A 26,957-nucleotide genomic window follows, 5' to 3' on the forward strand; every position below is an offset into this window, starting at 1 on the left:
ACTCAAACAGCTCCAGTCCCAGATCTCTGCTGTTTTAGAGAAGATTTTCTGATTTTCCCCGATTCAGCAGCATCTGCTGGTTTATGCCAACCTCTGGAGAGCCACCCCACTGTCACTTTCCATGAAATATATGATAGTTCCTCACTTTTCACAGAAGATTGCAGAGCAGACAAACAGTTTGTCAACGCTAACCGCGTTATTTGTCTAGTTATTCATGCAAAGAGATGTCCTAATATCACCAGTTAAACTCATGAAAGCTGTTCCAGACAGCAGTCAGTGTTGGTTAATGCTCTGATAAGAATGTCCTACCCATCACTATTAATAAATAGAGCCACAAACAGGAGTTCATCTCGGAGCTTTGATTTATAAATACCAGCGTCTGACATGAAAGGGCAATAGGTGTTTATGAAATACGTTGCAGAATCTCTTTATACATTCAGGTTAAAGCTGAAGTGTGAAGGCAGATTTATACAAGGCATTGACCTAAATAAATCACATACTATTAAATCATATCATGAAGACAGGGGACAAATATAACATTGCTACCTATAAACAAAACATTCTGTGCCCATGTACTCCACCACTGGATATTAGATTATTTATCTTGTTAGTTAGATATTTTTGATGGCTTATGGAGACGGAAGTGTTAGGATTTTCTAAAGTTTTATCACTGGAATTGTCTCTAATTCCCGTTCTGGGTTATTTTTGTATTTTTATTACACCCTATTACCATTTATTGCAGTTCTAATTTCCATTTGGGTCAGTTAACTTTTGAAATATGAGAGATTACGACCCCTCGTTACAGCAAAAGAACTGTGTGCAACCTCCTGATGGTAAATGTTATTAACTGGAGTCATTGAAATGGTAGTTCTTTACAGTGGGCTATGAGCTGATTCTTTGAAAATTACTTTTAATCAGGGGTGACCACTTCCCATCCCAAAGGTACAGCACGCTGCATGTTTTAGAAATGTCCCTGCTCCCAGCTTTGCTGAGCACCAGCTCTTAGCTACTGACTTTGGACACTGCTGTAAACGATTAGCCATTAAAGATAGTATTAGCTTTCTCTGGCCAGTGCAATATTTATCTGATGCTACGATCGTCATTCCTCGTTCCTACTGCTAAACTGCTGCTAATACCATGACTGTTTTATCAATATCCAATTGATCTTTTACTTTTTTTCCTTGTTCTCGTCTTACTTAACTATTGTTTTTTTATATTGATGCATAATGGGAGATACATCTGTGATTTCATACGTTGTATCATGACAAATAAAGCTGTTCTATTATATGAAATTATATGAAAAAAGTGCTGACAATTTTTTTTGTAGCTAGTGTTCATATCTCTAAGGAGTTGTTTTGTCTGTACAAGCAATGACTTGAGCCTAAGATGGCATTGGACTTTTAATGCTAGAAGGCAAACTTTTAGCAGTGGGAACAGAGAGAAATGGTAATAAGGAAGCTCTAGTTCAAGCCTGGCACTGGAGCTAGTTTGGATGGATCCCCCCACCCTCTTAGTGTATTTCCCCAGGCTATTTGTTCCTGTATAGTTGATGTTGTTGGTCTTGTGATATTGTTGTTCTAATATTGCCAATATTGAATGGGAAACTGGCTTTGTCATTTCAAATCTACCTGGTTGATAATTATTTCTCTGTAATCAAGTTGGATCTGAACCACTTTGTTGGAGAGACTTAACCAAAATCGCTAGCAGCATGCGTAAATTTAATAAAGGAACTTGCAAGTAATATTTAACTAACCTGGACAGCATCAGTTCAGAAAACTCAATCAATGTAATGTTGATACTTTAAATTACAAAATGCGTTGACGTCCATGAAAGCAACACGGCACATAGTCTCATTGATGTTAACACAGTACAGGATACCACATTCCTATATTACAACTTCAGATGTTTCAGATGATGCTTTGTTCATGAACATCTATTAGAACAACTGATCTTCTGAACCTTCTGTCAGAATACATTTACGTATTTCTGATAAACCAGACATCTAACAATGTATTACATTAGTGACCTACTTAATATTGCAAATCTGATCCAGAACAGTGATACGAGAGGAAAGACTTCATTCTTTAGACGTCTGAAAACGTCATTTTACCTGACCTACTGAACAGATAAAATAATAACACTTTAAATGTATGCATGTCTTTACCAACACAGGTTCTTACACACACCTTCAAGAGTCAAAAGATAATTTTCATCAACACTACAGATGATAAATCAGAAATCTACCACAGCGCAAAACAAATGTTAAAAAAAAAAATTGCTTTCTGTCAAAGTTTAAGGTAAAAGTGCTGGCAAGATTTTGGTGAAGCTGAAAGACTTTCCCCCCTGGCGATGAATGTCTTTCAAGATGACAAAATATAGAATTAATGAAGACAACAAACGCTGTCAAAAGGAACTTACTATGAGTTTCTACCCTTAAAGATGGGCCCTAAGCCAATGTTGAACTGCACTTCATGAATAAATCAAGTTCTGCTAGTCGTTTCTGGTTTCCAGGCCAAAAAAAATAAATCTATAGGAGTGAAAGTAAAATAGACATAAATGACAAGTGACTGTGTGCAGGGAATAAGTAAAGAGGGAACCATATACAGTTTTCTCTCCCTGACGCTCATTGATGGACTTGCAGTAAACATGCAGCGTCAGCCAAATCTAGCCAAAGGATCTCTGGAAAGAGTCACAACTGCACTAAAGTGTGACCATTTATTATATGCAAAGATCAATTAGAGCTTGTTACGGTGTATAGAAATAAGGTTGTCAAAAATATCAATACTCTGATAAGTGTCCGGATAACTCAAATGCTGTATCCGGATACAATACTATTGGCATGATATCGATACTAAATATTTTGCGTTCAAGCAGCACAACAAACTTGGCAAAACATCTCAAGGACCGACACCCTGGCCTTCAAGACGAATTCCGACAGGTTAATAAATTAAAGTTCCCGTTCATTATTTATTTAAGAAATTACCTGTGGCTAGCATGGTACATGGGTTATATTTGTCATATTTTTATCCCCATGGTATCGAAAATGGTATCGAGTATTTTCCTGGGTATCGATATTGAGTTTAGAGATTTTTGTATCGTGACAACCCTAATACAAGTATAAAATGCTTTAAACACTGTGTTAGTGTAACTGGATCTTGTCGAGAGTATAATCTAGCCTCATGTGCTGTCCACCCTCTTTTTGTGTTATAGTTACGATAATAACATGATCCTGATCTTTTGCAGGCTTGAATATTTTTGCAAAGTAGCTTCAAGTGTACAAAAACAAACCGTATCCCAGCCTCTTATTTAATTCACAGAAATAAAACCAGGTAAACTTTAAGGACCCGACTGCTTTTTGAACCCCTTTCAGAAGAAACAACTTCCACTACGGTAATAATCCCCTGCATGACCTTAGCAGTGTTTCACTTCATTTTAGAGGAATTGTGGCTCAGTCTTTCTTGCATTGTTGCTTTAGTTCATCAAGGTTTGTGGCCATTTTAAGATTTTTCTGTTTGAAACATCCTGTAGTAGATTGCCTGTTTTGTTTGTTACACGATTCAGTCTGAGCTAAGCATTAGTGAGTCAGATAGCCTCACATTTGATATTAGGGTACTATGCAGAGTTCATCTCTGACCACAAAGAGCCTAGGATGTTTGCCTGTGGTTGTAAAGCAAGCCCAAATCGTCACCCATCTCCACTGTGCCTAGCAGTTCAATTGAGTTCTTGATGCTGACATCCTGTTTGGGTTTTCTTCAAACAGGTTACGAAGCTGTAGACAAACTCTTCTGCTTTGCTCTCCTCTGCTCCAATAACATTGCTCCAAAAGTCTTACCATTAAATTCATACTACAGACATTTTGCTCCAATAAAGTTTAACATTTAACATGCAGTGGTCTGTAGAGTCCAGAATAGTAGTACTATTCTCTCTAGATTGCTGGAAATTGTCTTCAGCACATTGTTTGGGTGTTTACGGTTTCTTTTTCTTAGAGCTACAAGCACTCAATTACCAATATAATATATGGAATCTAAAATATGTTCCACATACTGGAAACATGGTAAAAAAAAAAAATTAAATCACAGATATCATAGGGGGAAAAATAAATATTTGGTTATTTCCAATACTATGTTTATATTCTAAAAAAATATATCCATTATTTTCTACTGCTATGCCACATTTTTTGAGAGCTGTGGATTTTCTGTTCTCCAGGCTCTTTCACATAAACGTAATTATGTGTAGGCATCCACTGACAAACACCTAAAGATGTTATTACATAAATCTTCGCCTTTAATACATTGTGGTTAAATCCCATAACGACAGGAGGAGCCCAAGAGCTTAAAAAGGGCTTTTTTAGCGGTCCCTTAAAATTCACTTCTGTTAGCCTGAAAATGGACAAAGCAAATCAAAACCTATTTTCATCCCAGGAAGAAGCCAGGAAATTATAGTGTAATAAGAAGGTGTTTTGGCCTGCAGGGAGTAAATACAAGTCTTCTTTGGTTTAAGTCGCCACAACTTTAGCAGCTCAGGCAGCCAAGCTCAAAAAGTGTTTCTGAGCTCAGAGAGGCAAGGGCTACCAGGCATTTGTGGAGCACTCTTTCTCCTCTATACCTCTCTCTCTCTCTCTCAACTATTTAATGCCCATTGGCTCCTTTTTTTCTCTCACAGTGCAACGTGTGATACAAAGACAGAGAAACAACATTGAAGTAATAACTCCCCTGGGGCTTAAATGTTGCTTTTTCGTGCTCGCTACCTTTTCACTGTTCATTTCTGTCTTCTGTACATGTGTGTTTCAAATATGCTATGGACTACTGAAAGGGGTAAAAGAGAAGAAATTCTGAAATTAATATATCATAGGGTTTACTTCGAGTTGGCCCTAACAGTAGCCGACAAAGATTATGAGGTTCACTGCAAGCAACATTGGGTTTCTTTTCTTTTTTTGGCACCAAATCCCTTAATGACCTCAGGGTTATCTGTAATGACTATCTGGCGTGTCACATACAGGGTGTTAAACAAAAATAACATTCATTGCGCAAAAGTTGTGAACATAAACCAAAGAGAAAAAAAGGAAAGACAATGCAAGCCAAAAGAAAAACACGCACACCTGATTGTGTGTGTGTGTGTGTGTTCAGCTATGCTGTATTAAGCTCTCATACGTCTCTCTCTTCCCTTCCTTGCCGGCGAGCAATAATGAATGGAATAACAGGGAAGGAATATGAATGTGCTTCCTTTGTGAACTCATCAGGCAGATTCTGCATGTGCTAAAGCCTCCAAGATGTCTGCATCTCTGCCCTCACCTCCCACTGGCCAACAACTGGCAGCGGGAAAGCACGCTACAGGTAAGGAGTGCAGCACAATAAATCAAGGAGCAGACAAAATGTATGCCTAAATTTTCTGTTTGACTGGAAAGTCGAGAGATATTCTTAGATAAGTTTGCTCAGATGGGAGACTCTGTTGTAGTCTTTGTAAATCTGGCCTTCATAGAACAGTGAAATGTACTGCCACAGGTTTGCTTCAAGCCATGTAGGAGACACAGCAAACATGGAAGAAAGTGTTTTAGTCATATGACAATTGAACTGAACTAAGAGCTAAATAAAGGAAAATTCTGGGGGGGGGGGGGGGGTGGACTTTAAGAGGCTGCAAATAACTCAAGACTGGGGCAATTTATCTCCTTGCAACAGCACAGAACAACCCTAAACATGCAGCCAGAACTTCAATAAACTGTTCTGATGAAAGTTGATAATATAGTTGTGTGGTAAAATGGCCCAGTCAAAGTACAACCCCAAATCAAAATTCACGATCTGTGGCAAGGCTGTAACAATTATTTGCGGATGGTCTGCATCCAGTCGCATTGAACTTGAGCTCTTTTGCAAAGATTCGACATAGCACTTACTCTAGAGAGCTTAATACAAATGTTCACCAAACTTTTAAATATTTCTGTTTATGAATCATTTATCAAATCGTGTATCCTTTTCCTTCCAGTCATAAACAAGTAAAATCTCAGTCAAACACACCGATGCTGTAATGACAGAGCGCAGGGGCGGTTCTAGACAAGGGCCATAACAGGGGCCTGTGCCCCTGGCCCCTGTTATGGCCCCTGTACTAAAAACATGATATTAAACTTCTTAGGATGATAAATGCTGACAAAGATACCGTGACTGACTGGTCATTTGGATCAGTTGTATTTTTTTCCTTTATGTTTTTACCCAATAATAAAATAACAAAATAATATATAAATAAATATAAAAAAATAACAATTAAAAATTAAGCTGTTTCACGTTAAGCTCCCGCTGTATTGAGAAAAGATCAGGGGTCTGCAACCTGCAGTTCCAGAGCCACAATTGGCTCTTTGGCATACTTAATATATTAAAGGTATACTATGCAACCGGGGTTGATTTTCCAGCGAGTCTCCCCCCAGAGGGCGAAAGTAAAAGTGCACTGTCATAAAGATGCTCAGCTGTTCTGGTTCCTCCGTCAAGCCAGGCGCGGTTGTTTTGAGTTTAGCAGACAGGCGAACGCAAAGAAAAGTGGAAAAAACGGCAGTACAAACAATGACTAACAAACACAGTGAAGGTATGAACATCAACCTTCCCGCAGCGCTATCTTGGCGAGGCGGCGGCGGCGGGGGCGGCGGCGGCCGCCTCGCCAAGCCGCGACCGCGGCCGCCTCGCCAGTTTTATTATTATTATTGTTTTTTTTGTTTTTTTATGTTGGCAAAACGCTACCGCCACCGCCTCGCCAAGCTGCAGCCGCCGCCGCCGCCTTGCCGCCGCCGCCGCGGTAGTGTCTCGCCAACATAAAAAAAAAAAAAAAAAGATAATAATAATAATAATAATAAAACTCGATAAGCTTGCATGCTTATTTGATGTTAACACGCGGTTCTTTGTTGTTGCTTTCGCGCGTGCATATAGTGAATGGCAGGGCAAAAACCACATGGAGTTCTCGCAGTAAAGCAAGACTTCTGTGTGTGCGGGCCGTGAGCTCTTGCAATTGCAAGTGCGGTATTTCCCCCACAGACCCCCAGGGCGGCCGAGAAAACCTTTGTTCGACCTGAAATGACTCATTTAATCATCCAAAACGGTATGGAACACATTAATTAACTGAAAAATGTTGCATAGTATGCCTTTAAACGATGAAATGTTGACCTGTTAAGTTTCCCCCCCAATCTTTTGTTCTGTGCCCTTTGAAAAAACACTGGCCCCACCCTGGCCCCCTGCTAAATTTGGTCTGGAACCCCCACTGGACAGAGGGGTTGTTCTACACAGCACCTCATGAAATGTAGCAAATGAATTCCTCTTACATAAATTCCTACATAACTCATTACTGTACCTGAAAACTTAAAGCTGCTTGAAAGTTTAAATAAAGATTTTTTTTAATAAAATTTCCAAATATTTGAAACAAAAGCAAAAGAATGCAGTGTTGTTCCAGAGGCTTTCTGCTGAAAGCATCATTGGTGGTAACTGCTGTTCAGATACGATGATCAACGTGATGGCAGCAAAGGAGTGTGATCTTCTTTCATGTGTTTGATGTGTCTCCAGAAGGATGGCAGCCCCCCCCCCCTGGGGGGATGAGGCCAGGCCAGAAGGCCTTTGATGAGGCACCTCCGGTAGCTGTGATCGGATAAAACTGTTTCCATCTCATTCACACCAGCCCATAGAGGTGATGTGATAGCTCCAATATCAGAGAGGATTTTTAAAATAATACGGGGATCCGATTTCTCTGTGTCAAAATGTTCCAGGAGTATTTAAAAAATAAGCAGACATGTATGGTCAGACATATGCGTAGCTCAGGAACTCTAGATGAACACATCTGCTTCTCACAAGAGACTTGAATCTCCTGCTACATCTTTTCCTCTGTTTTGAAAGCTGCTTTTTACATATAACCTGCATAACTAGACTTAGAGCCTCTTTGATGACATGGCACTGGCAGCGGAAACTCTCTGACCCTGACACTGGATCTCCAGAGTTTGGCTGTAATGGAGGCAAACAGCTAATACACAAATGCAGATAAATTATTTATACGCTGGGTAGCAAACTACAGACTTATGTAAAAAAAAAAAGAGAGATATAGAGAAAGAATGAGAGAGAGAAGAAACCAACAGAAAGAAGGAAGTAGAGTTTGTGCATGACAAGTGGAGTTTACATGTGGAATAAAGACACATATTGTGGTCAGAAAGAGTGACAGACAGAAATGGCAGGAGAGCATGGGTATAGGGAGTGAGATGAGAAGCAGAGAATGAGGGGAAGGAAGGAACGAGCACGGGAGAAAGCAGAGAACTTCCATCAGTGTGGAGATGATGTGGGTGGAAAGCAACGCGTGGGCTGATGGTACATGGGAGAGAAGAATGCGGTGGGAACTGGCTCATGACTTTCCCTTTCTCTGACGCTCCTCTCTTCAGCTCATCCACAGAGATGCAGAAACACGTCGAGGCTGTTCCCCCCTTTCATGTTCCCGCGTTCCTGCCCAGAGCCGGCATAAAAGCTGGAAGACGTCATTAAGCGGGAGCTATGCTGTATGTGTTTATGTGAGTGATTCAGTCAACTGAATTACAGCGGACCTAAATAAATATGACGTTAGTCATCAAGGAGCAGTCAATTTCACCGCCGGTGAAAGCTATGAGACGCAGGGTGGCTTTTTTTGTCAGGGTGGCAAGTGCAGCGATGGGATCTGAGAATATTTTGGAACAAAAATCTAAAAGCTCATTATGTCGTTACAAATTTAGACACAAACACACGCAAACCAGTTGACGTTTCTGAACGTTTCTGCCGGTCGCCTCAGAAATGTTTTTTTTTTTCTCTCTCTCTCCGTTCATATCAACGCTGGTCGGTCAGCCTGCAGCATGCTGTTGCCATGGCAACTGAGAACCTGTTGAAGGGGTTAACTGCATCACTGCAAGTTTTTTTTCCTCCTCTTTTTTTTTTTTTTTTTTTTTTGAGAGGTCTTTTGATGTGCAGGTATTTCAGATTTGAATTGTTTTCCGCTGGCAAAAATTTGTTTTTTGTCTGTAACTTTTGCTTGCTTAACACAGCTTCATTTTTTTTTCTACACATGTTTTCGGTAGTGAAAGGGTGGGGGGGGGGGGGACTATTGAGTTGTAGTAGGAATGTGTTTGATGATAACATTGATTGCTGACTATTTTTTTTAGAATGCATCAATGACTGTCTTTAGTTGACTGAGCATCACTTTGCAGACATTTGTTTTACACGTGTAAAGACAAGAATTAGCCAGGGCTTAATTATGTATGAAAATGGAGCTAAAAACGACTCTAAAAGATAGAGTTTTTGTGAATATTATAGCTGACTTCTGGTATCAAAAATCTTTATTGTCACCATGTCTTACCATGGTATTTTTTTTTTTTTTTTTTTTGAGACAGACGGTACCTCAAGATGTACACAGATAACATATAACACGCAGACACAAATCAGTCTATTGCACTGACCAAACACACTTCCTCAGAAGCTTAAAACGTGCAAATCATCTTTAGGGTCTGATAAATTTGTCCAAAAAAGTTCTGTATTAGTCCATTTGGGGTAAATACTGTGCAATAATTGTAAGCCTTTATTTGCAGAATTGCAATCAGACATTCCCTGAGTGTGCAAATAGGCATTACCAGTAGTGTGTTTGTAACATGTAACAGACCAAAAACATGTCAGTAGGGGATGGTAGTCCTTACAGCTTTTGGAAAGAAGCTGTTTTGAGGCTATTAGCTTTTGATTTAATGTTTGTGAAGCGTTTACCTGATGGAAGTGGGTCAAATAGAGCATTGCCCAGGAGGGTGGGATCTGTGGCGATGTACCTTATCTGGACTCGTGCAGCATAAACCATGTGCAGATCTTATAGACGGCATCCCACAATCCCCTACGCAATTCCAGGCTTATTATTAACAATTGTGTGTTTTACTATCATTCTGTGGACTGCTATATTTACTTATCCATTAATCAGTCAACATTCGTGGAAATGAACCATGTCCGCCTAAATACAAAGTACTTCAACAAAAGTTATTCATGAAACTTTAAAAGTGGCCCTTTTTATAAAAATCTTCATCTTGGACCCACCTTGTGATTATAAAATATTGTAACAAAAGGTGAACAAAAACTGAATACAAATACATCGGTAAACAAGACCTGTTCTCATTGTGGAGGCTCAATGAGCAATTTCTGCACCATCTGGCTGCTGCACCGAGATATAGAGTTTTCCATACTGCAAGACAAGCACTGGAGCATTTTTCTATCTTTAATGTGAAAGTTAAATGTTTTAAACATAGCTTAGAGAGGGTACACATGTGTTTCATTCAGACAATATATCACAAAGGAGTTCAGCGCATACGGTGAGGAGCTTTTATTAATGAAATCATTTAAAAGTTCTCTTTGTACTAGTGTCAGCTGGAACAAACACTAAAAAGCCAATCGGGGACAATTATTTTGGCTGGGCTAAATTATGTAATAAGAAATTAAAAGGATGGTTTCTATAATTTAAAGTGGAGCTGTTGATTTAAGTGAGTATCTTGCTTACAGTAGGCAGCGCTCAGAGTTATGTCAGTTTGGAAAATCCGATTAATTCCCGTCGTACAGTCATTCTAAAGGCTAGTCAGGGTTCATAAAGTAGATTTCTCCCATCAGGGTAAAGCACTGTTCCACGCCCTGTCCCTTTACATGTTTACATATTTACATATTTTGTTTTTGCTTGTTGACTCTCTTAAATGAATCAACTTGTATAAAAAAAATAATCACTATCAATGATGAATGTAACCTGACCTGGAAGCAGAAAGCCTTTCCAAGAAAAAGAAATAGGCTAAAAGATTTCAAAAAGCCCGACAACCTGCCCTGATCTAAAGAGATTAAATCACAGATGAGAATTAGGATGAGAATAAGACAAGGAGCCTCTGGATTGGGGAAACGGATGGGGTATACCCTGCACCCTCCACACCTATGGAGGTTTGCTCTGGAGCTGATAGTCTCAAGTGGTCGAAAACAAAACCTTACTAAAAGAAAATCTGCCAAAGCCATTTACTAATTTACTTATATATTTTCTTGTTAATTTATATTTTTTCTACTCGTACTTTGTAATTGTAATTGATATATTGTATTTACTTTTACGATAATTTTATCTAAATTATCATAATCCATTATGGCATTGCTGAGGATGATTATTTTGATCTTGCTGTTGTTGTAGCTTATTTGTGAGTATCAAACAATTTTATTCACCATATCAATTGACACACATTAAATCTTTAATTTAGTATGTGCACACATCTTTCAGTTGTCTTTTCGTCTATTTACCTATTCTTATCAGCATTGCGTACCTCACAAAGAAATAACACATGAGAAAAAGTCACTGAAAAAGGTTACAATTTCATGTCTAAGGCTTCTGGACTACGGTGAGAGCCAGTGGAGAGAACTAGAAACAGTGGTGACCCTTCCTATGAGAAGCTGGCCAACCAAAATTGCTACACTGATAACGCATCCAGAACCTTAGAAAAGAACCCAGTACAACATCTAAATCACTGCAGACCTCACTTGTGTCACTTAAAGTCAGTGTTTAGGATTCGACAATAAGAAAGAAACTGGGGAAAATGGCATCCATTGGAGAGTCCCAATGCCAAAACCACTGTTGACACACAAAAAAGAGCACAAAGGCCTGTCTCACGTTTGTTTGTCCAAACTTGGAATTATGGCTAAAAACACACCAGCGAGTCCACATCTAAACGGCTCAAACAAATGTATGTTTTGGAGTGTAGTGGTCAAAGTCCAGATCTCAATCTGACTGCAAAGAAGAGCAGGCATAATTATCTAAAAATATAATTCCTAGTAGTTGCAAAAACATGATGAGAGTTGTTGCATCTAGGGAGCAAAACCAGTTCTAACGTATGGGGGACAATTTCTTTTTCCATTTTTCTTGTGTTATTAATTGAAGTCATCATTTGAATTTCAGTTTTTAACTTTATGTTCTCTGTGTCTTTTTTCTCTTCATAGTACACCTGGTCTGGCATTCTGTTAGCTGTGACACCATCCAGGGGGGCAGATCATCTGCCATTACCCTCTAATATAGAAAGTACTCCTGGATCAAGGTTTGCTTCTGTGCTTTTTTGTGTCTCTGCTCTGTCTTCTCAAACCCCCGGTATGTCAAAGCAGATGGCTATTCACTCTGAGCCTGATTCTGCTGGAGGTTTTCCTCCCTGTTAAAGGGGAGTTTTCCTCTCCACTGTCGCTTCATGCATGCTCAGTATGAGGGATTGCTGCAAAGCCATGGACAATGTAGACAACTGTCTAACTGTCTGTGACTCTACGCTTTTTCAGGAGGAATGAATGCTGCAAATGAAGACTTGCTGTAATCTGCTGGGTTTCCTTAGCTAGAAAACGGTTAGACCAATCTGTCTGAACAATTTGATTGAATTTGACTTTGTAAAATGCCCTGAGCTGACATGTGTTGTGAATTGGCGCTATATACATTAAATAAATTGGATTGAATTGAATACTCCTTCTTTGTGTTTACTCAGGTTAAACTTTCTTTTTTTGAGACATTTGTGTTCAGAGTGTGATTTGTGTGAGCGGCCATGCTCCTGTTATTTACACCAGAGATCAGCTGTTAACTCTCAGTGGCTCCATGGTATCATCTCCCACCGAGTGGCCTGATATTCCCCATGAGCTGAAAAGGAGTACACATAAGACCCCCACAGGCATCAGGTGTCACAACCAGTGGAGAAGGTACAGATCCGTCATCCTATCCATCATCATAGGAAAATCAAGATCTGTTTTCAACAAAGTTAATGAAGTGGCTGCCTTTGCCACACTAACTCTGGACCTGCTAACTTCGGACACACATGGATAGTTGTTATTTACTCTAAGCCAACAGAACAGTAAGAAGAGAGGAGAGGGTCTAGCAATATATATATATTTTTTTTCTTTTTTTTTCCTAGCTATGTTTTTGAATGACACGTGGTGCAACTCTGGGCATTTAACTATCAAAGAGAGGCTCTGCAGTAAGGACATTGAGCTGCTAGCTTTTAGCATGAGGACATATTGTTGGCCGCGTTATCTTGATGACAGTGTATGTTCCCTCTCTGCCAATGGGGGGCACCGCTGGAGTTGTTCATCCAGGGCTCCAAACAAGCTTGGACCACCCCTGCAGAAGACCTTAGTGGTCTGGATGGATGATACACTGATAACAAGTCTGTGATGTATTTAGGTGCTGGCCCTCCTAATGACCTTATCCTGCCACTCCCTCCCAGCTACAGGTCAGCTGCTGTTCCAACAAACCACACCATAGAAGATGGCTGATGCCATCGCAAAGCCAAAGAAGGTCTTCAGGAGCACCCCTTGTACTCCAAAAGACCACAGCCTCCACAGCAGTTAGAGTCTGCTCTGACCCTTCCTGCAGTGAGCATCAGTGTTATGACTCCAGTCCAGTTTATTGTTAAGGTGAACACTGAGGCACTTATAAGAGTTCACTATCCCTAGGTTCCCTAAATGTTAACTGGTATCAAAGAGGTTGGCCTGCACCTGCAAAGGTCCATCACTAGCTCCTTTGTTTTCCCTGCATTTAATATGGGAAGGTTCTGCTAACGTCAGCTCTGTATCCAATGGTACAAAGGAACGAAGCTCTGTATCCACTATCTAAGTCATCCTCATCTGTGATGAGACTGACTATGACAGAGCCATCAGAGAACTTCTGAAGGTGGAAGCCTGGTGAGCTAATGGAGAAGTCTGCAACCTTGAGGATGAACAGAAATGTGGCCACCACAGTTTCCTGTGGTGCTCCCATACTGCAGATCATCCTGTCAGTGACACACATCTTCACATATTGCGGTCAACCAGTGAGGTAGTTCAGTATGTACTGAGACAGGTGCCGGTCCACAACACCAATACTGGTGAACATTCAGAAAACTGACACTGAGACTGGAGTCACAAGAATTATGCCCTATACAGGAAGGGTAGGAGCAGATTCAACCTGTTAAGGACACTGAGATCTTTTGGTGGCCAGAGGGTGCCCCTGAAGACCTTTGAAGACTCTCGGCCTGCATCAGTTATGTTCTATTATGGAGTTTGTTGGAGCGGCATCTTATCTACAGCGGAGAGGAAGCGATTAGATAAGCTCACCAGGAAGGCCAATCTGTCCTAGGATGCCCCCTCAATCCTGTACAAGTGGAGGTTAGACTGAAGGACTCTGGGAAGAATATCATCACTCTTGGACATTGTCTCCCATCCCATGCATTAAACAGTTGCAGAGCTGGACAACTCCTTCAGTTACTGAGTGCTGCCTCCTAGGTGCACAAAGAAGCATTATCGCAGATCCTTTCTCCTAGCAGGATCTTTATAACCATCACTGCTTCCACCATACTCATTAAGTGTATACATCCCTGTTCTTTTTGTACAGGTTATACATTTCCTGTAACTAGTCTGTTGTTTTTCATTCACAAATGTATTGGGTATTTTTATGTTTTATCTTTGTGTACATCTGCATGCTTCCATCTGCTTGTCACTTTGCTGCTGTTACACTTGTATTTCCTCACTTACTGACAATAAAGGATGTTTCTATCTTATTATATTCAATTGAATCTTTGTGACAAAAGGCGAGACACAAAAGAAATCTGTAAGGATATAAATACTGTTTCAGACCAGCTTAGCAGTTGAAGTGAATAGCATTCAACACATTTTTTTTTAATGTGGTTGTTTTAAAGTTGCATGAATATCCGTTAAAACTACACATTTCCTCTCGGAACTTCTTTTTCTTAAAATTGAGGCAACTAAAAGCCTTTTCCTGGCTGCTAATACAAACCACACTAAACCCCAAAACATTAAGACGACCTAATTGGCTGTATTACAGTAAATGCTTCAGTCAATTCTTTTTGTGTTAATATTTTACACAGTTGGTGAAGCTAGCTTTGCACATAAACTCCACTGGTCAAAGCGAAAAGGGGAAGTCAGCCTGAGGCTTCAACTGCACAAGATATCAAAGTCAGCCACGCACAGCATCAACTTAAGATGCTGGGAATGACTGTTTTGATAGTGTACACAGCTTAAAGAGATGATGAGCTTGGAAAGGGTCCTATTCTGGGCAATGGAAAACAGTCCCTAATGTTTCCAAGCCACAGATCAAGGGGGCAAGAATGGTGAAACACATAGATAAAAGTAAATTAAGCACATGTTGTTGAAGCACTGTCAACAAAGTTTCTTTTCTTGTCGAGCATGATTAATGTCATTTTAGTTGTTACAATTAAACACAAGCAGCTTTTCTCAGGGGAAATACAATTGGATGCATGACTCATACTAACACACACACACACACACACACACACAGTGGTGCTGAGAAAGATCAATACCAATCTCCTCTTTCATAGACCAACGCCACTACAAATGTTTTAAGTGAGTGTGTATGTCTAAGTACATGAGCCAACATAAAAAGCGGGTCTGGTGCATCCGGTTACACACCATGACTGAAGAAAACTCTCAACCTGTGACGCCAACTGATTCCTTTTCATCGATTTCATCTTTTTGTCATCAAAAGCTCTCAAATGATGGATGACACCTGTCACTTCCGTGGTCAGCACCATGTTTTATCATGGTTACAACAACTAAATCTCTACATTAGCTGTTTTACATTGCTGTGCGAAAGTTTTAATACCCCTTTTCCATATTTTGGCAGACTGCACCAGAATTTTCTGTTATATTTTATTAGGATTTTGTGATGAACCTACTCATTGTAGTGCATAATTGTTAAGTGGAAGGAATTTACATAGTCATTCAGGGTTTTTTATGAATAAATTTCAGGAAAGCATGGCATGCATTTGCATTCAGCTCCTTTACCCTGATACTCATAAATATAATCAGAAGTTAGCAGATTCAAGCTGTGTGTAATTTGAAGGCTACAGAGGTTTGTTAGAGAATGTTAGTGTAAATAACATAGAAACCAAAAAGGAAAGCAAAAGATGTCCAGAACTTTTTTTTGGAAGACTTATAAATTGGGAGTGGGTTTAAAAGCAATAACCCAACATTTGAGCATCCATTGCAAAGGCAGACTGTGGCACAAGCACAACTCTACATGGTCGTCCACCGAAAATGACAGTCCAGGCAAGGAAAGCATTAATCAGAAAAGCCGCCAAGAGGCACATGGTGGCTCTGAAGAAGCTGCAGAAATCCACAGCTTAGAAAGGGGGGAAGGGGGGGGATCTGTTGACAGGGCATTAGTCATGCATTTCACAAAATTCAGCCTTTATAGAAGAGTGACCTGGAGAAAACCATTGTTGCTAGAAAGCCACAGGAAGTTGTATCTGCAATTGGCCTACAGTCATGTAAGGGAAACAAACAAGTGGAAAATGCTGCTCTACTCAGATGGTGGTGGTGGGGGGGATGATCCTTTGGCCGACATGCAAAATGCTATGCATGGTGCCAAACCAAACCAAAGCCTCTCTGAGATCATTCCTCTGTTCTGCGATCTACACATTCTTTATGTCTCTGGTTAACTAAAACACATGTCAAACTCAAGGCCCACGGGCCGAATCTGGTCCGTTGAGGCAATTTATCTGGCTCTCATGAGCCAAGAAAGGCATATCATGTCATAAAGTACATATCCTTTTAAATTGTATTAAGTAACTAAAACTGTGCTGTCATGAATCAGAGCAGAGGACCCAGAATTCAACCAGACCAGCAGAGGTTCGGTAAAAGAATATTTATTAACAAAATCCAAAAACCAAAAAGGGCAGAGAAACAAACAGTCCAGTTGGGCAGGCAGGGCAGGAACAGACAAAAACAGGATGGCTCAGATCACTGGAGACAAAGGGTCAAAAATCCAAACGCAAACCAACAAACAGAAACTTGCAGGAGGAGACCTCCTGCAAGTTTCTGTTTGTTGGTTTGCACTGGCACTGATGTCTGGTCTCAACAGTTTATATGGAGGTGGAAGCAGGTGAAACCGGTGAGAGGTGATTGCAGCAGGGGTGGAGTTAGGCAGGTGTGCAGAATAAGTAATTAGACCAGACATCAGTGCTGAGGCTCAAAACAAGAACAGACAAATCTAAAAAGCTGACAAGACAAGTGGACAGAAACAAACTACACACACGATCTAATAAAGAACAAAACAACCCTGAAGTACAAACCTAAAACAGAAAATAAAGCTAAGACTAAAACTGATGACAAAACAGGATAAACTAACAGTAAACAAGAACTTAGACAAGACAAAACTCAAAGCAACCAGAGAACCTAAGGAAGGAGGGCAAAATACCTTAAACATAAACCAGAACAGAACGTGACACGTGCCTCCTGTACCAAATGCCTACCAAGTTCCTACTGGTGCTACTTTTATGTTACTATGCTTTTTCTTATATTTCTATGTGAACTGAAATTAAATTATGAAATTAAAAGTATCAACTATACATGTGCAACTGGCCCTTTTAATGACTTCATGATGCTAAAGTGGCCCAATATAGAAATGAGTTTGACACCCCTGAACTAAAAGGTATACACATATAATTTATGGTAGAACTATGTGCGTGAAGCTAATCTTTAAACAGATACTGTTGGCTTAATGCTTCACTGTTGCAGATACAGAAGCTTTACTATCCTTTGTAAGTCGCTCTCAAACATGAGCATTGTAGCGTCATCTTGTTGGTATAGCATAGCGTGTGACATTGCTCGGCATTACGTGTCTCTGGACAACACTTTTGTGTTTGTCTTGTCGATAATAAGAGTCGCATATGTCTTTCTGGATGTACTATACATCTTTAAATTCCCGACACCAGGTTGTTGTTGAGTGGCTGCATGGAGGAGAGAGGCTGAGTGTCTCTGTTATTGCAGTGTGACAATTTGAACAAATGTCAACAGGGCAGTGTATAAGGAATTTTAACGGAAAATAAGGATCACTCAATAATTCATATTCGTAGAATAGATTATTTTGAAAAACCTATCACACACACAACCCAATGAGCCAGAGAGTTAGAGTTGTTTTGATGAAATAGAGCAAAAAAAAATCTGTCTCTTGATGCAAAAAGCTCACAATACTCAGTGACAATTGCAGCATTGATTCAAGGCGAACTAAAAAAATAATTGCATTTTTTGTGCAAGAAAGATATAAAAACCATGAACCCTTTTTCCTCCCACTTTACATCTGAACAATACTTTGTACTGGTTTTGCACATGAAATCACAAAGCATTATATTCATAAACCATAAGTGACAAAAATAAAAGTTGACAATAGAATAAGATGCAGCTGCAAGTTGGAAACATCAGACACTTAATTAGAAGGAGGTAAATTAATAAAGAATGTTGTGATGCAATCTAAATTGATGGAGCACAGCAAAATTATTGTATTTTATTTTTCCTATGATGTTGGAATAAATATGTAAAACAGACAAAACTTCAACATAAAACTGAGACAAACTGTTTCGATTGGGTTCAATATCCCATTTCTGAAATCCAAACACTTGAGACGACACATTCTCCACACAGGTACAAATGTAAAAGAGAGATAGAAGTCTGGTCAATAAACCAATTACAGAAAACGACTCTGAAAACCAAATTATCGAATTCATCTTCTTCAGGCCAATCCTCACTGTTAAGATAAAAGATGGTAAAAAGCTCTGACAGTGATTGATCCTGAGGTAACCTGTGTCAGGGCACAAGTGCACACTTATGCCTGCATGTTTGGTACAGAGTTGTTTCTGTATGCGGACACGTGCGTGTGTGTGTGTGTGTGTGTGTGTGTGTGTGTGTGTGTGTGTGTGTGTGTGTGTGTGTGTGTGTGTGTGTGTGCGCAGTTTATTCATTGTGCCGGTGAATCACAGGGCTCTGGGGGTCCCGGCTGACTTCCTTTCACCCTGCCAACTCCCACTGATCTTTGATTGTACTCTCTTAGTTCCTGCCTTCCTGCACTCTCTCTTTCAGCCATGACAAGAAAAGATGGTGATGTCGAGGATCATATGATACTTTAAATGATCGCTATTCCTGAGAAGAGTCACAAAGATTATTACTGAAGGGTCGAACCCTTCAGTAGAGAGAAAACCTGCACATTTTTGTGTCCTTTTTCTAAACCAGTTTAGAGTAGCATCTCTGAGGCTCTTTCCTACACAAGCAACCACTCCATCCAAACGCTGCAAGTGTAACAGGATGTTTCATCACCCAGTGCCAGCAGGGACTTGTACTGTATGCCCTCTCATCTGTGTTTTCACGTGTTTAGCTGAGCTCCTGGACTAATGGGCATCAAGGCAAACATTGTGTGTTGCTAAATTAACGAGAATACTCCAGTACCCTACAGTCTTCCTGACAGAGGAGTCGAGAAGAAAAACGATAAGGAGAGAAGAGGAACACCACCAGTGTGTTAATTAGAGACCAAGAAACAAAAACGCTGAAATAAAAATAGAAAAAAGAAAGGATGCCCAGGAAAGGAATGAAATAGTTTTTCTGTTTTGTTTTTTACAAAATCAAGATGTTACCGTGAAAGCAACTGAGCCGCCAAAGCAAATCAATGCCATTTCACGTTCCCTGAAACTACAGATCTGTATCAGACTTTCAACAATGCATGTCCACAACAGACATCATGCCTGAGCATTTGCTTATTGAACCAGGAGACAAGTCCACACTCACAAGATTGGATCCCATAGAAAGAGGAGTCTTTGACTATTCATCTTCGTCTAATCCTCTCTACAATCCAGGGACCTGTGTCCTCCCATATGCTCCGTTATCTTTACCTCACCCCCAGGTTTCAGACTTATTTTAGGTCTGAGGTCTGAGATGGGGACTGAGACCGCCATAGAACCAATTCTGTGATGAACCAGTTAAATGGTTTCAGTTTACAAGTAGAGTCTTGCAGGTTTTCCAAAGAGTTTTTGATGGTATTTTCTGCTACATTATGTAGTAGAGGTGAACATATGGGGTAAAAACATAGTGTATACATGCTGGGATGCTCATGGAGCACAATTTCTTGATGTAAAAACTTCAAAACTTCTGTGGCAGCCCACTTTATCTGGTGATCAAACTGATCACACAATAGTGTCAAATGGAAGAAAGCTGATGTTGGAACGTTATATAACTTTAGCTTTAGGCCTTCTTACTAAACTGAAACAAAAGGCAGATACTGAGCATGTATTGATGAGAAAGGTTTGAGAACCACTCATCTAAAAGATTGTACGTTTCCTTTTGCTTCTTAATACCGGAGGATCCAGTTATCCGCTAGTTTGCACTTGACCTGTAGGTGCTCTATTTAAAGCAATATGCAATTTTTTAAATGGCCCGACCGGCAATGAATCCCGGTTGAAGTTGTTACAGAAAACTCAGACTCATTCAGACATGAAAGAAACATGTTTCTTTTGCTGTCACGTTAATGGAGAGCAGCGTGTGCCTTGGGGGCTTTGTGACACTGAAAGCAAAGCGGCATTGTTTTATTCCTGCGACTGTGCTGTACTTTAATGTAGCAAAGCGATCATTTTTTGGGCATGCAACAACCACATTTATAATCCCAAACACCACTCAAACTAAATATCTCAGTCGCTGGCCCGAAATCTGCTTATCCACTTGCAGCTAAATTGGTCAGGTCTGATGAATAAACCAGCGCTGTGACTTTCAGCCCAGGAGAAGCCCGTGCATTACTGCTATGAAATGTTAAATGGCTTGCAGGAGGGGTGAGGAGTATAGAAGCAGCAGCCGCAGCAGCACTTGGAAGAAAAGGAGAAGAAGAGGGAGAGCTGGCTCTGTTTTCTCTTCCTCTCTTAGGCACAAGTGTCAGCTGTGCTGCCCGTCTTTTTAGCCACTGGTGTGGAACAGGGCCCGGCTTGTTGGGGGTTTGAGCAAAAATGTGCGTGTGGGTGGGTGGGTGGATGGAAAGCGCGCGGAGAGACGTGCGTGCCGGATTCTGTTTGTTTGTGGGCAACATTCGTAGTCTCAGCTGCAAGAAAGCGGGCCCCTTCAGGTGCTCGTGTGATCTCTCAGACTCTCACACCGTTTGTATGTTTACTTCTGCCATGTGTGTGTTTTTTTTTTAAAACTCATCTCGCCTCTCTCTGCGTGTCATCCTTTTGCCACTACGTCGCTCCAGGATGCTGGCTAAATTAATAAAACTTAACGAATAAAGCCCTGCAAAAACAGACTTACTTTTCATCCAACCACCCCGTGTGAGAACTGCAGGATAAATTAGCTTCTTCTCATACGCACACACCAAACTAAATAATTATAAGCCCCCCCCCCCATACAAAACTAAATGTGATTTCAGACACCAACTGGAAATCACAGCTCATTAAGGGAGGTAAAAAAAAAAATCAAGCTCAGGCAGCCGTGCTGGAAGATTAAGATTTCCAAATCTGAATTATCATGTTTCCCCTCATTATTTTGCACATATTGTTTGCAGAGGGAACATGCATTCCACATGTTTGTTTGTTTTTTTTAAACACACATATCACCAAACAAAGCAGGAACTCATTAGACAGAGTGTTGTGGCAAATTGTATAAAGGGGGAGGGGGAAATAGATGCTACTGCCTGTTAACACTTATCAGCTCCCATGTAGTGTTATCCAGGCAGAACACTGAGGTTTGAATCGGAGCTAAATATAAACCCTGCCACCGCGGTACTCATGGCAGATGTGAGCCAAATGAATAGGCTTCATCAGGCACTGCAAACAAGGCTGGGAATACAGTATGTTGAGCGGGAAGCCGCTTGCCAGCAGCTTCTCTGAGTTACAAATCAGAGTGGGAGGAAAATCCCAGAGTATCCCTTTATGTTATGTAAATAATTTCCCTCTGATTTAACAAAAACACAAAGACTCCCTCTGTAACTCAGAAACAGCATCAGGGAGTTGCTAATGTATTCATACCTCTTGAGCTTTTTTTTTTTTTTTACAGATTTTGACACATTAAAGCCACAAACTCCAATGCAAGTTATTGGGATTGTATGCGATTGTCCAAAAAACATGGAGAAGCAAAAAAATGTGGGGCTGAAATAGCATTCAGGTCAACAGTTTCCAGAACCACCTTTGGCTACAATTACAGAAGCAAGGCCTTTGGTTTAAGTCGTCAACATTTTTGCACATCCACAGACTGAAATTCTTGCTCATTCCTTTTTGGGGAATCGCTCACACTCCGACACATTAAAAGAAGAACATTGGTGAAAAGCAATTTTCAACTCTCTCCATATCATCTCAGCTAGATTTGGGTTTGGATTTGAGTGACCCTTTCTAACATATTGTTAACATATGCTTTGATCAAAACCACTCATGTGAAAAATAGATATACGGTGGGCCCAATTCAAGACATATATGCAATTATGGAAGTGTTCCGTTTTCCTTAGACATTAAGAAATCTTTTCATTAACTGAGGTCCCTATCTAGTGTCAAAAGTTGAGGGGAGGGCTTGTGGTCCAGACTGACATCTACAGTACATTGACATGCCAACGCACTAGCAGAGCATTCAGTAACTTGTAATGCTAATGGCACACGCGGCATCTCGTAGCCGATATGGAGTTATGTTGTGCGAAAAACATGATTACAACCATGAGCTGTAAACTGTTGCAGCCCCTCCAAATTCATCACCTTTTGTTTCCTCGTCCAGCCTTTTGTCTGAGATGGACAGCCTCACCCTGGAAGGTTAGCAGGTTGTGCTTCAGTCTGTCCTTTCCTAGCCTGATGGATTGAACTGTGATCAGTGAGAAGACCTGGTATGTTGCTGCATGACTTAATTCTGCTTTAAACTTCTCCACAACTGCATCTCTGATGGGCTCTGTCTGTGTTTCTTGGTCTTGATGATACCATTTCTTTACTAATGTTCTCCAACGAACCTTAACACAGCTTTAATCAAGTTGGGTTTTAAGAAAAAAACAAGTTACTAATTAGATGAGTCTGATTTAGTTGTTCAGACTAAATTGGTCTAAATAAAGAAAATGTACACGTTTCTTTTTTTTTTTTTTTGCTAAGATTTGCTTAAGAATTTAACTGACAGTGTGGTAGAGGTGTAAGAAAATCAAAGTAACACCCACACACATATCAAAGGGAAAAAGCTACTGTATACACACACACACATATATATATATATATGAGATCCTACTTGTAGAGTCAAGTGTGAATGGAAGTCATTAGATACAGATTCCCTCAAAGAGAACGAGACACTTTGGCCCACACCAAATACCCTGAATAGTCCAGAGGCACAGCCTTGACCTCAAACTGTCCGATGTTTATCCACACATGCTGGATCTCAACTCCAAACTTATTTTCACAAAGTCTCCACAGCACAATTCTTTCTACCCCTGCATTCACCTCTGAAATCAGCCGTGCTTCTCCGTCTCTCTGTTCTTCCTTTTCTGCATCCACGCTCCTCTGTCGTCTTAGCTCTCGAGTTATTTTCCTCTTCCGCTGTCTGTCTCATTCTACACCATAGCCCTTAATCTCACTCAGGGCCAAATCAGCAGATTAAACAAAGAGTGACTCACTCAGACTTAACCATGCAGTTTATCTTCTATTATAAGAAAGTTAGAAGCAGATTAAATAAAACAAAAAACTATTTTTACTTTCTTGTTGATCCAACATGAGCAGTTGAAGGCACGTAGATTTTTAAAGTGACTCATTAGGTAAATGCAATTTCAGTTTTTTTTTTTTTTTACTTGTTAGCTGATCTGTCAATGATATAAAAGCAAAGAAAATCTGAAAGCCCACAATATTTTTCTATCAGCTACAATACTACAAGAGGCTTTGACTACAAGAGTTACTTAGATGTGACAATAGGTTAAATACTCAAAGTACGTAGAAAGCAGTTTAAAGCCAGAGGTATATTATTAACAGCAATAAAAAAAACTGGAAGGTTATAGATTTTCAATTTCAGTATTTTAGAAATCTTTACATCTTTCAGATCAACAGTGAAGCGTTGATATTCAAGAGTCAGCAAGCAGCAAGGTTTGAGGGAACCAGTGAGTCTTGGCAAGGCAAACATCGTGGCTTGCAAGCAAATTCATGCTGGTGCTGATGTGGAAACTGAAGGGTATTCATGCAGTGTTTTTTAACTGAGAAATTAAACTGATATGAAGAAGAATGCATTGAAGATCAGGGAGAGCAAGACTTAGAAATTGCAAGAGATTTAACCTTACTGTAAGTCGTGTGTGCATGGATGGTGAAGTTGAAGCAGTTGGTGACAAATATAACAGCTTTGTTCAGACTTTGAGTTGGTAGGTATTTATTTATACTCCTGGTTGAAAGTTTTCCATTTTATTGGTTTCTGGTTGCCTGTTTGCTGCTTGTAAATGACAGATTTTGCTTAGAAAGTCTCAACTCAACAGTTGCAGTGGGAGTATTTAGCAATTTTGAACTGCATATAAATCCAAGTACACAGAAATAATTTCAGACTCAACTGATAACTTACCTAAATCAACTAATTTGTCTATTTTGTTTTACTTTATATATTTTGACTGCAATGTTGTTGCAATCAAATACAAAGACTGCTCAGTGGCAGCAGGGATGATGGGGTAACTAGTGGGACTGGGCTCATCAAAGGTCTGTCGACCTTTACGTCCAACTGGCAGCTAAACCTGGCAAAGTGGCGGCTGATTTAGCCCCCCCCCCCCCCCCCCCCCCAAACTGTGGATGCACATGGACATGTTTTTCATTGCTATTTGGGTTTGGCCGGTGGATATCTTTATCAAGCCCAGAGAAGAAAAAAACAAAAAAAACAAAAAAAAAAAGTTTTGGCCCAAAGATCTCAGCTAAATGTAGCCTAAACAAAAATGTTCACTACAACCTTCACTACCTTTCAGGATCTCTTAGACATAACAAAACATCTTTTCATCTTTCTCTCTTAAACTTTATTTTCAAAGTTTCTGGATGTCATGATATAGGGCTTTGTTTGTTTTGGACTTTTCCAGACTTGTTTAGAATCAGCTCTGTCACCTCTCAGCCACAGAAAACCCTCCAATCAGCTCAGTCCACTTCTTTAAAATCGTCCTTTAGTTAGAGCTTTTAACTGGAACACATTGAGCAGGCCAAATCGTCCATTCCCATCTTCTCTTTACAAATTCCATACATGTTTACTTGTCACCAAATTATCTAGAAATCCATCAACTGCTGGCACATGTAGCTTAAAGCTGAGGGCTGTACCAAGTACAGGGCCAGAGATCCATTTCTCACAGTTTCACTTGATAGGATCTGATATTTTCTAGGGTCAATCAAACATATATTTCTTTGTTAAGTTTACTAAATGTATGTAATTGAGAACTTGAAGTATTTTGCTTCTGCTTCTGTCAAAGAACCGGTTATATCTTTTTTTCTCTCTCTCTCTTTTTTCAAAGTCCCATTATAGTCCCTGGAAAAACAAAATCAGTCAAAATCACAATCAGTAGCTCCGACGTCAAACAAAAGTTGAAAACACAATCAGCCAGGAAGCGCCTGATTTGGGCATTGCTAAATTTCCAAATTTGTTCAAAAACATGGGACTAAAGCGACAAAAGACGCAGAAGGTAAACTTATCTCTGGCTTTTGCAGAGTAGATTTTATAGCAATTAAGCAGTAATTTATAACAATTATAACAAGAAGAAACATCGACAGTGTGATGCTGATTAATGATGCTGTCAAACTACATCTAAAATGTTTTATTTTGGTCCAAGAAGTAATCATAAAAAAAAATTTCTGGAATTTGAAAAACTTCAGATGGATTCAACCCTTGGGTTATGTGCCCCGTTTAAGCTTCATTCATTGATAGGCCTAAGCTGAAAATAGATTATTCTGAAAATGTTGATGTGTAAAGAAAACTGTGAAAGACTCTTAAGATGCTTTGAAAACTTTGGCTCAGACCAATTAAACAATGTGAGCATAATAAAAAGTATTAGAATAATAATTTTACTATATTTGACTACTGTTTGAGATTCAAATATTCAGATCCCCACACTGACCCTATATTTATTAATATATTTTATCTATGTAAACGTAAAAAAGAACAACATAATTTATGACTAAAAATATTTTTTTTTACCATCAGAATATGACATGAATGTGTCCAAAAAGTCACAACAAAACTTTGTAAAAGGTTATTCACATAGGTATTGATTTAAATGCAGAATGGAGTAAAAGTGAGACACAGATTTCCTAAGTCGCATCCAGCCGAGTCGTTATAGCGCCCTGAGATGAAAATGGCTGCTTCCACTTGAGGGTTAATCAATCTCTTACAAAATAATTAGGGGACGTGACAGCACCAAGGGTTATTGGCCTAAACACAGGCATCCTTGTACTGGGATGATGGTTGACAGAACGTTTCCTCCAGGTTTTGGTACGCCGCACACACCAGACATCTATCATTACGGAGCCGAGTGGCAGGGTGGCGGAGGCGAGGGGGAAGACTGTTGAGGGGGAAGAAATTAAAATGGGAACAAGGGATGTTGTAACACAAGGGTGGGGATGTGTGCTGCTGGCTGCCTTGAGGATCAAACAGCAGACACGAAGGGTAATGGGAAAGTGTGGTCTTCAAAGAAATGTGAGCCAAGTCTGCATGTTTATTTGTAGAAAAATAACGCAGGTGTTTCTATGGGAACCTCATCTGGCTTAATGCATTCTCCGAGAACACTGACATGCACTTTGCATTCAAGAAAGCATGAACACACACAGTCAGGTTCCCTCTAGAGAATAATATAAAAAAAAAAAACAGTTTTCACCTTTCTTAATTTGCTTTACCTTGTCATGGCCATATCGCCACTGCTTTCTACCCATCTTAGTTTATAATCCATTTTTAGGTGCTCCCTGTCTAAATCTGAAATGCAGAATTAATTCATTTACATATTGAATACATTTTCCTTTTATGGATGACGCACTGAGTCTAGATGTATCAGGTTTCCTTTGATGCTCCTTAAGATGTCCCTTGATCTAATTTAGGGCTGGACATTGTATAAAAAAGGATCACACCTGTAACAAAACACTTTTAAAGCAGGAAAGAATGTGTTTGATGTACATGCATCTGGCAAGCACACGTTAAAATCGTAAGAAGATGCTAGTTCAGGGCCTGATGATGTTTGAATAT

General features: G+C 39.9%; 1 protein-coding gene across 1 annotated transcript in view; it reads right to left on the minus strand.

Annotated features, from left to right (window-relative positions):
* LOC105937545 (gamma-aminobutyric acid (GABA) B receptor, 2) overlaps positions 1–26,957 on the minus strand; it is a 204,806-nt gene that overhangs the window by 148,025 nt on the left and 29,824 nt on the right. The gene's annotated exons all lie outside the window — the stretch shown is intronic.

This window comes from Fundulus heteroclitus, chromosome 13 (genome assembly GCF_011125445.2).
Source record: "Fundulus heteroclitus isolate FHET01 chromosome 13, MU-UCD_Fhet_4.1, whole genome shotgun sequence".
Taxonomy (NCBI): Eukaryota; Metazoa; Chordata; class Actinopteri; order Cyprinodontiformes; family Fundulidae; genus Fundulus; species Fundulus heteroclitus.